The sequence below is a fragment of the Mesocricetus auratus genome, unplaced genomic scaffold (assembly GCF_017639785.1).
Source record: "Mesocricetus auratus isolate SY011 unplaced genomic scaffold, BCM_Maur_2.0 Super-Scaffold_100009, whole genome shotgun sequence".
Classification (NCBI taxonomy): Eukaryota; Metazoa; Chordata; class Mammalia; order Rodentia; family Cricetidae; genus Mesocricetus; species Mesocricetus auratus.
Window position 1 is genome coordinate 7,770,578 of NW_024429193.1, and position 14,937 is coordinate 7,785,514.

The window sequence follows — 14,937 nt, forward strand, 5'->3', positions numbered from 1 at the left end:
GAAAAGAGACCGAGACTTCCTGTGTGTTGTCTTTTATGCCTTCCCCCGTAACGCCCCTAGCCATGCCCAAAAGTGGGCCTGGCTAGTGACGTAGTTCCGCCTACGTACGTATACATCTTTAAGTCCAGCCGTATACGTCTTTAGTCCTGCCTAAAGTGGGTGTGGTTAGCGGTGTGGTAAACCGCCCTTTTATTACCTCATCTGTATGCGCCTCTAATAAGTCACATGTTTAATGGCGGCATCAGACTTCCTCCTACAGAAAAGGAGGAGAGAAGAGGACATGGGGAAGCAGGAAGGCTGAGTTGGGGGAAGAATACAGGAGAGCAAGGTAAGACATATCATAATAGAGGGAGCCATTATGAGTTTGAAGAGAAGTCTGACACTAGGGAATTTTCCAGAGATCTAAAATGATGACATCAACTAACAATCTAAGCAATAGTGGAGAGGCTACCCTAAATGCCCTTCCCTGGTAATGAGATTGATGACTACCTTATATGCCATCCTAGAACCTTCACCCAGTAGCTCATGGAAGCAGAAGCAGACACCCACAACTAAACACTTAACCGAACTCCTAGAAATCCAGTTGCATAGAGGGAGGAGTGATGAGTACAGGAGTCAAGACCAGGCTGGTGAAACCCACAGAAACAGCTGACCTGAATAAGGGGGAGACATGGACCCCAGACTGATACCTCAGAAATCAGTAAAGGACTGATCCAGTCTCCTTGAACATGGGTGTCAGTGAGGAGGCCTCGGCAATCTATGGCTCTTCTGGTAGTAGACCAGTGTTTATCCCTAGCATACAAATGGATTTTGGGAGCCCATTACACATAGGGGGATACTCTCTCAGCCTAGACACAAGGGGGAGGGCCTAGGCCAACCTCCAAATGATATGACAGACTTTGAAGATCACCCATGGAAGGTCTCATCTTCCTTGGGAAGCAGAAAGGGGACGGGATAGGGGGTTAGTCGGGGCCACGGGAGGAGGGGAGGGAGAGGGAACTGAGGTTGACATGTGAAACAAGCTTGCTTCTAATTAAAAGTAAACAAAAAAGGACAAAATAAGTTCATTGAAACAGTACTGAATAATATATGTAATTGATAAGAGAAAATTTGAAAATTGGTCTGAAGATTCTAATTTTTAAAAAATTTTAAAGTTTTACTTATTTTTACATTTCTTGGATTGCTGTTGAGAACATTTAGAAACTGCATGTTTGATAAGACACTAGGAAATGATCATCATGTAGATGAAGCCCACAGAAACAAACCCTGTCTTTCCTCTGTTTATAGTGCTATCATTTCAATGATCATCATATAGATGGAGCCCACAGAAACAAACCCTGTCTTTCCTCTGTTTATAGTGCTATCATCATTTCACAGCCCTCAGGTACACTGGTGTGTATGTAGCCTTTCCTAGTTTGCTTTTGGTTGCTGTGATATAGACCCTTACTAAAGGATCTTGGTGAGAAACGGGTTTCTATGCATTACATATTGGTTACAGTCCATCGAGAGACTTTCAGAAAGGAACAGAAACAGAGGCCATGAAGGACCACACTTACTTACTTGCTCTCCATGGTTTGCTTAGAACATTTTCTTACACAACTCATAACCAACTGTCAGTGGTAGCCAAAACTCAAGTCATCAATCATTAATCAAGAAAATGCCCAGTAGAATTGACTACAGACCAGCCTGATGGAGGCATTTTCCAAGTTAAGGTTTCATCTTCCCTGATGATCCTAGCTTTCATCAAGTTGTCAGAAAAGCTAAATAGCACAGAGAGTTTCTTAAGATATATGATCAAGGATGAAAAACAGAAATTCAAGTATATAAGCAAGAGCAGTTTCACAGAAACCCTTATAAAAATGTTCCAAATCCCAGTTAGTGGTCATCAACATGGACCTTATAATTTTCCCAGAAGCAGCCTTACATTTTTAAAAATTTAAGCAAATGTATTTTTATTGATACATAAAATATAAACATGCATATTAATAGATAACATGATGTTTTATTAACTGTACACATTGTCCAATGTTTAAGTTAGGTTGAACATATCTCCCGAACATAAGCAAATCATTTATGTTTCAAATCTTCAAAATGTTTTTTTGGGTATTCAGTGCACTATGGCTTTCTCTAGTTTTTCTATTCTGCTATAATGCAGCCTGAGTTCTTTCTTATCTAACTGTGACTAAGAACTCAATAATCCACCTGTTTTAACAACAAAAAACAAGACATTTCTATTAGAAAGAAGTTGCATGTTTTCACCTGTTTCTGTTTTGCCCGAAGAGCCCTATGAGCATACTTTGATTAGATATCATGCTTTGAAAAGAACATAATCAGAAATTTACTGACAAAGACATTTAGGGCATAGGAATTGGACCTCCTAGCATAGGTCTGGAACTTGATAATTTGTTTGTGTTTCAAGTGATTATGAATTAGCACTATAGAGCCTAAACCTTACTAAAGTTTAAATGTTCACAACCAAGGGAACAGGCAAGGACATTGTTTGCTATTGTATTCTTTATTCAAACATAAAAATTGTTAAATGTGAACATTGTAAATATAAAAAGAAGGCAATGAAAACACGGGAGGAAAAGCAGAGGTTATTTTTTCCTTTGAATCAAAATTCATCTAATATTTCTGTTCCTTAAACTTTAGCTTTTCTGGGACTAGAATCCAACTTCAATCCACTTTGTCCTCCTTTCATTTCTGTTGTTTTAATAAAATACTATGACAATAAACAGTTTAAGAGAAGAAAGGTTTGTCTTAGCTTAGAATCCCAGGTTACAGTATGCCATTGCAGGAAAGTCAAGAATTTGGAGAAGCCAGTCACATGTCTACAGCGAAGAAAAGACCTGCATGCATGCTGAGTATGCAGTCCGAGTTTTCCAGTGTCATACAGTAGTCTAGATACAGAAAAGGATGTTTTACAGCTTTAGGCTAGTTCTTCATAGAACAATAAAACAATCAAGGCATTTCTTCACAGACATGACTGCAGACCAACCTGATCCAGATGGTCTCTCACTGATTCTTTCTCTGGGTGACTCTAGTTGTGTCAATGTGACAAAATGAGCCCTTACTCAGCTGGAGAGATGGCTCAGTGCTTAAGGGCATGGATTCTTTTCCAAAAGACCTGGGATAGACTATCAGTGACCCATATGACTTCACCCAACTGTCTGTAACTTCAGTTCTAAGGGTTGAACATCCTCTTTCTGTCTTGCATGTGCTGTAGTCATGCGAATGTTTCAGAGACATACAAGAAGACAAAATATCCATAAATTCAAAATAAAATGAGTAAAAAATTAAAAGGAATCACTCTAGCATCCTATCATAAATCCTTAGACTGTCTGATGTTACCTGAATTAATTAGAAGAAATAGAAGAATGTTCTCACTAGGATAGTCTCTTAATTTTCCATTACTCTATATGTGGATTTGTTTTTATTGCTAGCTGAATATTCATCATTCCTCGTATTAGCTTCCACTTGGGACCCTAAAGTTCTCCTTGTTGAGAAATCAGATATGCCATTAGTTACAGTGAGGTTATGTTGGGCTGTACCCAATATGACGGGTGATAATATGAAAAGGAAGGTTTCTTTTACAATTAAACAGACTCTGGAAAAAAAGATAGTGCATCTATAATCAAGAACTTATAAATGTCTCCAGCATAATCAGGAGTTAAGTATAAGCTTGCATGCACACAAGTTTCCTCTAGTAGCTTCAGATACAATAAAATTGTCATTTTTGACATTAACTTGGTAGAATTGTAAAAGGAGACATTTCTGCTCTTACAAACACCCACTTTAGAGTATGTGTTATAGTGACATTAAAAAAGCCCTCAAACATATGTCCCTTGCAAGCCAGACCTCTGCTGTCGCTCCATCCAGGGCTTAGCTGCATCACAGAAACATCTCCTTTCATAGGAACAGAAGGAAGCGTAGGTACAAATACTTTGCTTGCAGGACTGTGTTGATCTCAGAAACAACTACGCTTATAGCTATGGGGTAGTTGAGAGGACAGACGAGAGGCTGTTCGCCTTACTGAATGTCACAGGCATGGGCATGAAATTAGGTCTAATGTAAGTACCGTTACAATATGTATTAAATGATTCAGTGGCTTATTTGGCTGCCAATGATAACTTGACAGATCGAAACTTCACCTTAGACATATGTTCTTCTGAACAGACTCTGAGCCCACGTTCCATTGGAATCACACAGTCTGGGTACAGAATCAGGACTAGTGGGACCAGTGAATGATAAAATGGAAGATGAATGAAATATGAAGACTTTAAGCTTTAGAATAGGAAAAGCCAATGGCAAGGACGTTGCTGGAGTGAACAACATTCAAAGGAGAACAGAGGCTGCGTTTTGCACTGCATAATATAGCCTGTAATAATTATGAATGTTTCATTATTACTTTTCTCCTGCTATAATTAACGTTATTAATTTATGAATCACTGCAAACTTTGAAAACAGATGGTATTTGTGATGCTTAATTAAACCAAGAAAAGTGCTACTAGAGTAAATAAGTAACATTTCCAAGTTCATTTTATGAAAACCTAAGCTGTTTTGTGTTATTAAAATCCATAATAGTAGGCCGGTTTTTTAATAGATAAATTTGGTATTTACTTACTTCCAACATTGTTATAGCTTCACAATTCAAACTGCTAGGAGTCAGTAAACAAAAGTAAGCATTTGGCTCATTGTTACACATTTATCTTAAGTTTTAAAGAAATTGGAGCACACCAAATATTGGTTAACTGTTTTAGAAGGAAAACAGAAAATTGAGATTTAAGAATTATTCAAGGTTTTTTCCTTCCTATGCCAATGGTGTTTTTAGAAATCACATTTCAAGAACAACTATATTACAAGTTTATTTATAATTTAAGAACTCTTCCCCCAAAGATACAATTATATTGTAGCAAATTACTTAATATAAATATATTTCATATCTAATGAGCATTTCCTGTTTGCAGGGCTCTATTGCAAGCTTTGCTCATCTATGTGAATTCATTTGTGGGCACAGTTCAATGAAAGAACTATTGGTACCATTCTCATTTAACCAGGGGGAACTGAAAGAGGAAGAGCTAGGATAACGGACAAGGTTACAGAAAACTGAAGCGATGTTGTTTAATGTCTTTAATATCAACTAGTTAAAACAGTGTGGAAAAAAGTTATAATGCAATATGACACTCAAAAATGCTTTCTAACTTCTCACTAGAATGCATTGATGTGTTCTGTACATGAAAATACAGCTGCATCAGATGCACATCTTAGTTAAAATACTTGAGGTCTCAGTATGTTCTAGGTGTAAGGCCAGGGAATAAGATAGTTGTAGATAAATTGGAGAGGTTATAGAAGAAGGTCCCCCAATAAAGGTGTTTTTGGCGATATCTTAGAAGGAGATCAAGGCATTGGGTAGCAAACGGGTAGAAAAATGCCTTATTTAGCTGAAAAGAAAGCAGAAATTCCTATGAGAATGCCATGAATTTGAACCATGGCATTCCACATACAGCAGAATAAATGCTTATAGGGGATTCCAGTTGGACTTTTCTTACTCAAAACAGAAACAAAACCCAATTTTTCATGGGAATTATGCAACTTTTCTGAAGTGCTGGAATACCTGGCGCCTCGGGAGGGCGGGACTCCATCACAGCTCAGTGCTCAGGCTCCTCTTTCTTGTAAACTGCATTAGGAAAGATGCTGAGTCTGTGCAATGGAAGGCTCCGGTATTTGTGAAAGTCAGGTCTAATGAAGAAATGCTAAGCTATACAACATAGGGATTTCCCACAATATTCTATTGAGGGAGAATCACTTACGTGAGAAGCCAAGAGAGCCGAGAACCAAAGGTCCACATGCTGCTCTCCAGGCTGAAACTGGAACCCAAAGAGAAAGAATCTCCTCCCCCTAACTCTTCTATCCCACATAAATTCTAGGGACCTGCGATCACACCCAAATGGGCATGTTCAGCCTATGGGTACGTAGCTCTCTCCCTACCAAGGTCCAGGTATATGAGGAGGAATGAAAAGACTGTTCTAGAAGGAGCTCAAACAAAATAGCAGTCAGAGAACTTGTGAAGTCTGATAAGAACTTTGCCTTTCATTCTAAGTTTGATCAGTTAATAGAGCAGTTTTAGAGAATGCTTGCTGTGTGATATTTGTACAGGGTATAAAATGTGTTGCTATGATGGGTGTAATACAAAGCTGAATGGCCAATAGCTTGGCAGGCGGTATAAGTAGGACTTCCAGGCAGAGAGAGAGAACTCTGGGGAGACGGCAGTCACCAGCCAGGCATGGTGGAAGGAGCATGGGCAGCATGGAAAGATGAGACAACCAGCCACATGGCAGAATGTAGATTAAAATAAACAGATTAATTTAAGTTATAAGAGTCTAAGCTAAGGCCGAGGTTTCCTAATTAATAATGAATCTCCTTGCTGCTATTTGTGAACTGGTGGCCCAAAGAAACATCCGACAAGAAATGTTTGTCAATAGAACTTAGACACCTCATGAATTTAAAGAGTGCATGATTGTAGTTTCAGTTTCTCTGTGTCCTGGAAGCCACTCCTGAATAACCACTCAGAACTTATTGTTGATTGTAAGTGCTCACTGACAGCTTAAACTTGTTTTCAGTTCTTTATAACTTAAATCAACCTATTTCTGTTAATCTGTGTGCTGCCCCAAGGCTCATTTACCTCCTGTACAGACATCCCATCCTGTTAGCTCTTAGTGTCATAGTGTGTCCTCAAACACCTCAGACTCCACTGCCCTCCTTCTTCCCAGCATTCCTTTGCCCCCAAAATCCGGCCTAGATATGAGCAAGTCAGATCTTTACTAATCAATGAGAATAATACATATCCATAGTGTACAAAACGATTTTTCCACAGCGGGGGTGTAGGCTTCCTAACCATCAACAACAAGCAATCTCATATTTGCTATGTAACTTAAATCACTTTTCTTTTCTTCCTGCAGTCAAAAATCACCCTCCACCCTTTCCCTAACTTAATGTAACAAATCTCTTAAATCTCTGCTATCAAGTATAAAGTCATGACTTCAGGTTATTAATCAGTCTAATTCAAATTGTTTGTTTGTTTTACTGGGAAAAGCAAACCCTAGGAGGTGACTGTTATTCATATATTTAGTATATGTCCTTTCAATGTAATAGGATCCATCTGTTTATATATTTTTTACCTCATTTGGGTGAAATCACTGATCATATTTTCTTCTACTTTTCTTTGTTGAAAATATATTTTTTTCTTACATAATTCATTCTGATTATGGATTTTCTTCATCCACTCCCAACCCCTCCCCAGATACTTTCCATCAAGATCTACCCCATGTCTGTCTCTCATTAGAAAATAAACAGGCTTCTAAGAGATATTAATACATTGAAATTAGGTAATATAACAAAAAAAGCAAGCAAATACGCAAACAAAAAATCAACACACCAGAATTTGACTAAACAAAACTGGTAACTTCAGTTGGTCAGAGCATGGTGCAAATATACGTATTTTAATAGACAGTTTATGGAGAAACTTTTCCATCACATGTAACGTGCCTTTTGTTTCTTAATGTTATCAAGTAAAGAGAAAAATATTTTAATTTTGATACATTCTACCTCATGGTTTCTCTTTTGCTATGTGTATTTATATTCTGATTAATACTTATTGACTTCAAGAGTGCGAAGATTTCTTCTAGGAGGTTTTACAATTTTTCTTAGCTTTATGATCACCCTTGAATTAATAATGGAGCAAAAATGTGTTTCCTTTTGTGAGTCTTCTGCTCAGTTGGTTCTTGTATATTGTAGCAGCTATGCACACACAGTAAGTATTGAATCTGGAGCTATGTCTTCAGGAAATATAGCACTTTTTCCTTTGAAAAATACTTTTGAATTTTAATGCATCTTTTGGTTTCACACATCAGTTTGTCTTTAGATCTTTTTAAATGCTTGCCTGTGTTTCACATAATTTGTTAAATTGCTGTCTGAGCAATTTAAGTTTTTGAATTTTATTGCCACTTAAATTGTACTTTTACTAAAAAACTTGCATAGTTTATGAAATATGATACCACTTATCTTTAAAATACGGCACCACTCTACGTTAATTAATTTAGCTTTGGTGCTCTAATACAGAATCTCCCTATAGCATTGCCTAGAATTTGCTGTGTGTAGCAGGCTGGCTCATACATTCTAGGATTATAGATGTGCACCACCACAACTAGTTCTATGTATTTTATTTGTAATGAATAATTAGTGAATATTTGTTTTTAAAATATGCAAGGAAGCAATGCTCCCGAAGTTTTTGATATTTAAATAATGATCTTAGCTGTATTTTAAGCCTGCTTTTTTCAGTGGGAACTGCAATGAAACCAACCCACCTCAAAGTTTCTAGATATTAGATATCCCATAACTGAAGTAAGAGGGAGATTGTATATGAAGAGTTTTACCTTAAGAAATGGATATGTTGGATTAAAGGAAAGTGAAGGTTTTCTGAACTTCTATGGTGTGTTTGGAGCCTGAGTGAAATAGAGAAATCCCAGGTATGCATAAGAGAAACAAATGCATGAAGGGGTAGTAATCAACTTAAATTTTTTCTTTGTATCTAACAATTAAAACTGGATTCTTTCAAATACTAGCAGCTAAACTGGTGCCAACTTCAATATTTCATTTGAATGTGCAATCAGAGAAGTGCACTGAATCTTGAAGTCTCCACTCAGTTCAGCTCCATCCCTGTTCAGGTTTCACTCCCAGGCTGACAAGACAGCATGCCATTGAAGAAGAACGTACCCCCTGAGACAGGATTCATTTTAAGTCTGCAGCCTCAAATGCTAACTCGAGACCAATTGATCTGTCTTATGTTTAATAACAATATATATGTTTTTGTTTGTTCACACTTGTAAGACATTAACTATTTTAGACACCATTGTCTTCAGAGAATTATCATATCTTCTCCATAGCTTTTCTCTAAATTCTTCTGGAAGATATCTAATCAAGTATCCATGATCTTACTTTAATTTTAATTAAACTTAACTAACTCTAGCAACTTGGGTTGAATTCCACCATCCAAGACAAATCATAACTATAACACTCTCTCATTTGATCTTTCTTTCAGTTCTAGATCAAATTCTTGTGTTGTACTTGGATTCTTTAATGATATCTCACATAAACTCTCATTTTACTATCTTAAAGTATCTTTCTGTATATTCATTAAATAAAACCAAACATATTCCATGATAATCCTTATTTTTCTTAAAATTGTTGTATTATCTACAATTTAAACTTCTTTATTCTTTGAGTGGGTTTCTTGAAGAAGAGTCAATGTTTATATCTCTCTTTTGTCACTTTCAGTCATAGATCAGACAACTTTAAGTGGTTTTCTTTTTCCAATACGCAATTAAATTACTTTAATAAAGACACTCAATGGCCCAATTACCATAGCTAATGACTAAGAACTTCTGGTCTTCACCTTATTCTACTGTAGTCTTTAATAGTGCTATTGATGTTCCTTTGTGACACTGGCGACCCCACTCTATCTGACTCTCCCTCATTATTAGACTATTACCTTTCTAATGGCTTTGAAGCATCCTGTTCCTTCTTGCCCGTTTCATTCACTCATTGCCATATCATAGTAGCTGCATCTTGTATCATTCTTGGGCAATTTAATGTGTATTAGCTCATATTTATATGCTTTAGACTCTAAATTAAGATCCATGGGTTCTCTCCAGTGCTTCAGATTGTGTGTGTGTGTGTGTGTGTGTGTGTGTGTGTGTGTGTGCACGCGCATGTGTATGCTCATGCCTTCATTTATAAATAAAACTACCTATTGTATTGTTGGTTGTTTATTTCAAACTGACCTCAAGGTCATATTCCAAAATGAAGTGAATCACTTCTCCTCCATCCCTAATCTGGTAAATCTCCTTTACTCCTTTTCAACTTCTTATACACACTGAGGATCTACTTATTAAGAGGGGCACTTACTTGGACTCTTCCAAGAATTCCAGCAGTCAAACAGAGAACTGTCATTCCCCTACCCCATTTATAATGATTCTCTACGATTTCTTCTTCTGTCTGATAATACTCTGACCACCACTTTTTCAGGGCTGGTCTGGGTATTATAGTATGCCATTGGGACATCATCCTTTCCTTGCGATGGTATCTTTCATATGCCCATCAAGGTGACATAACATACTGATCCCCCTTCCTAAGACTCTCAAGCTTCTTCCCCTTCACAGTTATAGCATGGCATTCCGTATTCTCAGCATAACGTCTCTCCAGTTCTTCTTGTTTGTATTTCTGTCCTCAGTCATAAATTATAACACTTGAGAAGTTGCCAGAAATCTTTTAAAATCTTGCTTTGGTGTATCACCATGACTTGGAATACTTCCATATTTTTTCTTTTGATTCCATCAACTTTTACTTGTTTTTGAAGGCTTTCAGTTACTAATACATAGCTCATTCTACAAGGCATGACCTGTATTTCTTTTTCTTTCTCATACTGGATCGATACAACTCCTCTGCTGAGTTGTTGTATCCCTTTGTTGTTACTATTCATAATATTGTCTTTGTCTAATCTCCTTACAATTATGTCTTCCAAATTTAACGTTCACAAGTGGATACCTATCCCAGTTTCCTAACATAAAGATTTAAAACAGAGAGAGAATGAGGGATACCTTTTGTGGGAGGCTAGATTTTTCCAGTTTCCCTTGCTCTGTTATATATACCTTTTATCATGTCACCACATGTGACAAGAAATAGACAGGGTGGGATAGCATTTTCATTATTGGCATAACAGTTGTGTTTAAATTAATGTAAAAGGAACTTTTTCTGGGTAGGAATTACCTAGTCATGTGAATTTTTCATTGTTACTTGGTTTTCTTAAGGCAGAGACACTTTTCGAGTATTACTGAAGAAGATAACTTTGAGTCTTACAGTCACAAAGAATTAGGCTTACCCATGGCTATGTGAGTCTATAGAACTACCCTGTTTCTTAGATGAGAACTCAGGCCTGAATTGATTCCAACTTATTGTTGTGTGAAAGCCAGAACATACAAAGAACAGTGCTGCTATTGCTAATCAAATGAAACTATGGAGTTAAGAAATAACATGATGTTTTAGTCATCTGGCTTGTGATAAACTGTGTCTATTTTTCATAAAGATCTGTACTTTAAAAGTACATGAGCTAAAAGCACCCAGATTGAATAGCTCAGAACTGTCTATGGCTAGAGCTCAAGCCAATCCTACTCTCTTTTGGTGTTTTCAGGTACCCATCCACACCTGTACACAGAGACACACCTATGCAAAAACTACAAATAAAATTTATCTTTAAAAATGTTAAAGTGTACACCTTTGTTTACTGAGTTCACTAGGAGAACTGCAATAATAAAAGACTGCTTTCAATGCATAGAACTCTCAAGATGTTCCTGGCAATAATAGCAGTTGCAGGAAAACTCAGTTAATGACCACCAAAAACATCATAGGTACTGTAGTGAGTGACTTCTTGCAGGCATTACTGACCTGGGGAAGGAATCAGCATGCAAATCAGAAAAAGAGGAGTCTGAGGAAATATATACCACAAACCGTCTTTTACTGGCCTAAAGTAAATAGCTTTAGTATGTTTACTGAATTTCTGATTAATCAAGGATGGCATGAACCTGGAAAAAGACTATCATAACTATTGATGCTTTTATTCTAAATATTAATGGGCAAGGCTTCAAGGAGATCAGACATGGTCTAGCAGGTTGTAATATAAAGTGAAAAATCAGAAAAGGGCTGGAGTTTGGAGTGCTGCCTAGCAACCAGGATGTGAGGGAATCATTAGAAGTTGGTAAGAACATGCTAAATTTAATTCATATTCACAGAGTTTTGTTTCAAAGAGGCACAGAAAAGTTGACTCAAAAATAGAATAATTTATATACCTTCTAAAAGGCTTTGAAGAGGTGATAGATTTTCAACATAAAATGATTCTGTTTGCTTTTGTTCTAACTCAGTGCTTGTCTTCTGTTTTTATTTTCTTTCAGTATCTGTTTTTACTGTGTGTTGAGGTTGATTTGCCCCCAAATGATTGCTATGAACAGCGTACTCATGGTGAGTCTCCCTTCTCTGTGGATATTAGGACTATGAGGGGCATCTAACTAAACACTGACCAATAAGACAGGAGGGGAGTAAGGCTTCACCAGAAATTGTGGGAATTTTCCTGTTCCAGCTGCAGGAAAAGTAAAGAAGAAACTATTCATCTTGCTAGAGATGCCAGATTTTGTTAAATGGAGAAACTCTTGGTTTACACTTAAAGCCAAACCCGTGGTCAGAACTTTGTTCATAGAAAAAAATGCATCTGTAGCTTTGAATGTGGTTCCAGTAATACAATGTAACTTCCTTGTTACTCCCTCCACACTGGGACCACAGTGGGTAGCATTCTGCGGGCTGTCCTGAAAGTGAGTCTTCAGGCATCCTTTGACCTCCCACCCTTCTGTGCTTTGACTTTCTGTGTGTTTCATAGTCAAATGTCCTGCAAAGGGGCTCTTTATTTTCTAGCTGAAATACACTGTATCCTGACCACTTGTGGGTTCGTAGGTGTGCTTTTGCTACTAAGTAGAACTCAAAGTAGGCCACTGCATTCTTCATGTCAATGCTGAATGAGTAGTCAGATGAAGCCAGACATATAAACACTTACTCTGCTGTGAGAACCTAAAACCTGGATAGGCATATGTATGCTCTGCAGAAAAGTGGGCACTGTGTTGAGCTCACTGACATATTATGGTCTGTCTCCAAAAGCACTTCAAAGCAGAACCCAATCACACCCAACTTTGCCCATTCCACTGGTTTATTCTGCGCAGACCATAAAGAAGAAAATCTTAACATAAATCAGAGAGACACTGAGTCCTGAATCCCTTGTCATTGTCTTTAATGAAATGGTAGATCTCTGCATCTCTTTAGTGGATATTTTTATTTTGCTTTAATTGTAGTTTTGGGATCAGCTAATATGTTATAAATCTGCCATAACTAAGAAGAAATTCAAAGATGGGCTACTTTGTTTACATGTTTATTTAAATGGAAAGTTGTTTTTTTTTAACTGCCCACCAATACAAAATTTAACTGGTAAACCTCTATTGTTTTTTTTCCAGATTTTCTAAAAGAATATTTTTATGTATGTTCATTGATGTTTTGGCTGCATGTATATCGGCCTGAGGGCATCAGGTATCCCGGAACTGGAGTCACAGACAGTTGGGAGCTATTGTCTGGGTGCTGGGAATTGAATGCCAGCTCCTCTGGAAGAGCAGCCAGTGCTCTCAACCACTGAGCCATCCCTGCAGCCCCATTTCCCAGATTTGTAATGAGGCATTCTAAGTTGCTGAGGGATTCTCAAGAAATGAACAAGATGTTTGACAAATGTATAGCCTTTAAGCCAAAAGATAAGCGTTTTTCTGTGGATTTCTCAGGTCATGAAAGTGCTGGGAGCATGGTGCTTCAAAACACAATCGGAGAGTGAAACGTCCGTGTAACCTGGAGGACATACCAAAGAAAAGACAGAGTAAGGACCTGATTATCTATTCACAGTGACAATCTTTAGAAAGTCCTCTCTTCCTGCTCCCCCTCCTCCCTTCCCTCCTCTTCCAGTCTTTCTTTCATAATTATATCCGGAAAGACAGCACACTTGCAATTAGGGATAAAACTCTGGTTTTCCCGAAAGATGAAATCACTACCAACTTGATTGTACAGATGATTATCCAAAATTTCATAGACTATTCAAAAGTTCAAGTATACAATAATGTAAGTATGGTAAATAAGCATGCATTAAAAAAGACATGTTGTTTGTTTGTTTTTTGGTTTGGTTTTGTTAGGAGTTTGCCCTTTTAATATGTTGTTTCCATTCTCCCTTGATGGAACAAGTGGACCATCGGAATACTAACTAATATCAATTTGGTCTGATACTTTCTGACAGGTGTATTTGAAAACAACATATTGTGTAAAGTGACACGTGTCAGCGGAGATGAGAAAAATGACGCCCAGGGCCATGTGATGGGGATCCTCTAATATAAAATGCCGTTTGTGTCTCTTCTGTGATTATTTCTATGTCCCAATTATTAGCAGCCATCAGTGCCTCAGGATGATGCAGAGCAGAGAGAAGCAAAACAAAGGCTTGTCAGTCTGCAACAGACAGATACGTCTTTGAGGTTGCAGATGGATTTATTGGCCCTCTGTTTCTAAATATGTCTGAAAGGCCTCAACAATTTCCTACCTGAAAGCAGCTGAGAGCTGAGCACCTGGAGGCCTTTCACAATGACAGTGGCGGCGAAGTTCAATGCTGCTGGAGTTCATTTTTGATGTGAGCTGCGCTGCTTACACAGGCTCAGAGAGACGCTGCTCCTCTCATGCAACCACAGGAAATGAAATGTTTCCTGCAGACGCTGTGGTTCATTTTGGCAGATTCCACTTATATAGGCTACAAAGCTGATGAAGATGTTAAGCCTCGTTTGGGCTCCATAAAACAATGTAAAATCTACCTTAATACCCTTTTTTAAATTTAAGTTTAACACCGGATTTTTTAAAGTGAGTGAATGAATGAATGTTCCTCTCTTTATGCAAAGTGTCTGGCACATTCCATGCCCTCTAATTAAAATAACACATAGTTCTTAAGTTTTTCAGTGCTACTAACTGAACTGGTGCTTTGTACCAAGCAAGGGTATCATGAAGAAGTGATTGAAAGGACATGGACATCCCTGAAATCTTTATAATATGGTGTGTGTGTGTGTGTGTGAGAGAGAGAGAGAGAGAGAGAGAGAGCATGTATGTGTGAGTGTGTGTGTGTGAGCAAGTGAGAGCATGTGTGAGTGTGAGCGAGAGAGAGCATGTGTGTTTTAGTGTGTGTGTGAGTGAGAGAGCATGTGTGTGTGAATGTGTGTGTGAGGGAGAGAGAGCATGTGTGTGTGTGTTTGAGAGAGAGAGAGAGAAAGA

General features: G+C 37.7%; 1 long non-coding RNA gene across 1 annotated transcript; it reads left to right on the forward strand.

Moving 5' to 3' along the window:
- The first annotated feature begins 287 nt into the window (after positions 1–287).
- LOC121142169 lies at positions 288–14,226 on the forward strand. The gene is made up of 4 exons (XR_005879144.1): positions 288–328; positions 12,003–12,069; positions 13,422–13,513; positions 13,925–14,226. It is a non-coding gene; the product is annotated as an uncharacterized LOC121142169 (long non-coding RNA).
- Positions 14,227–14,937: the final 711 nt, after the last annotated feature.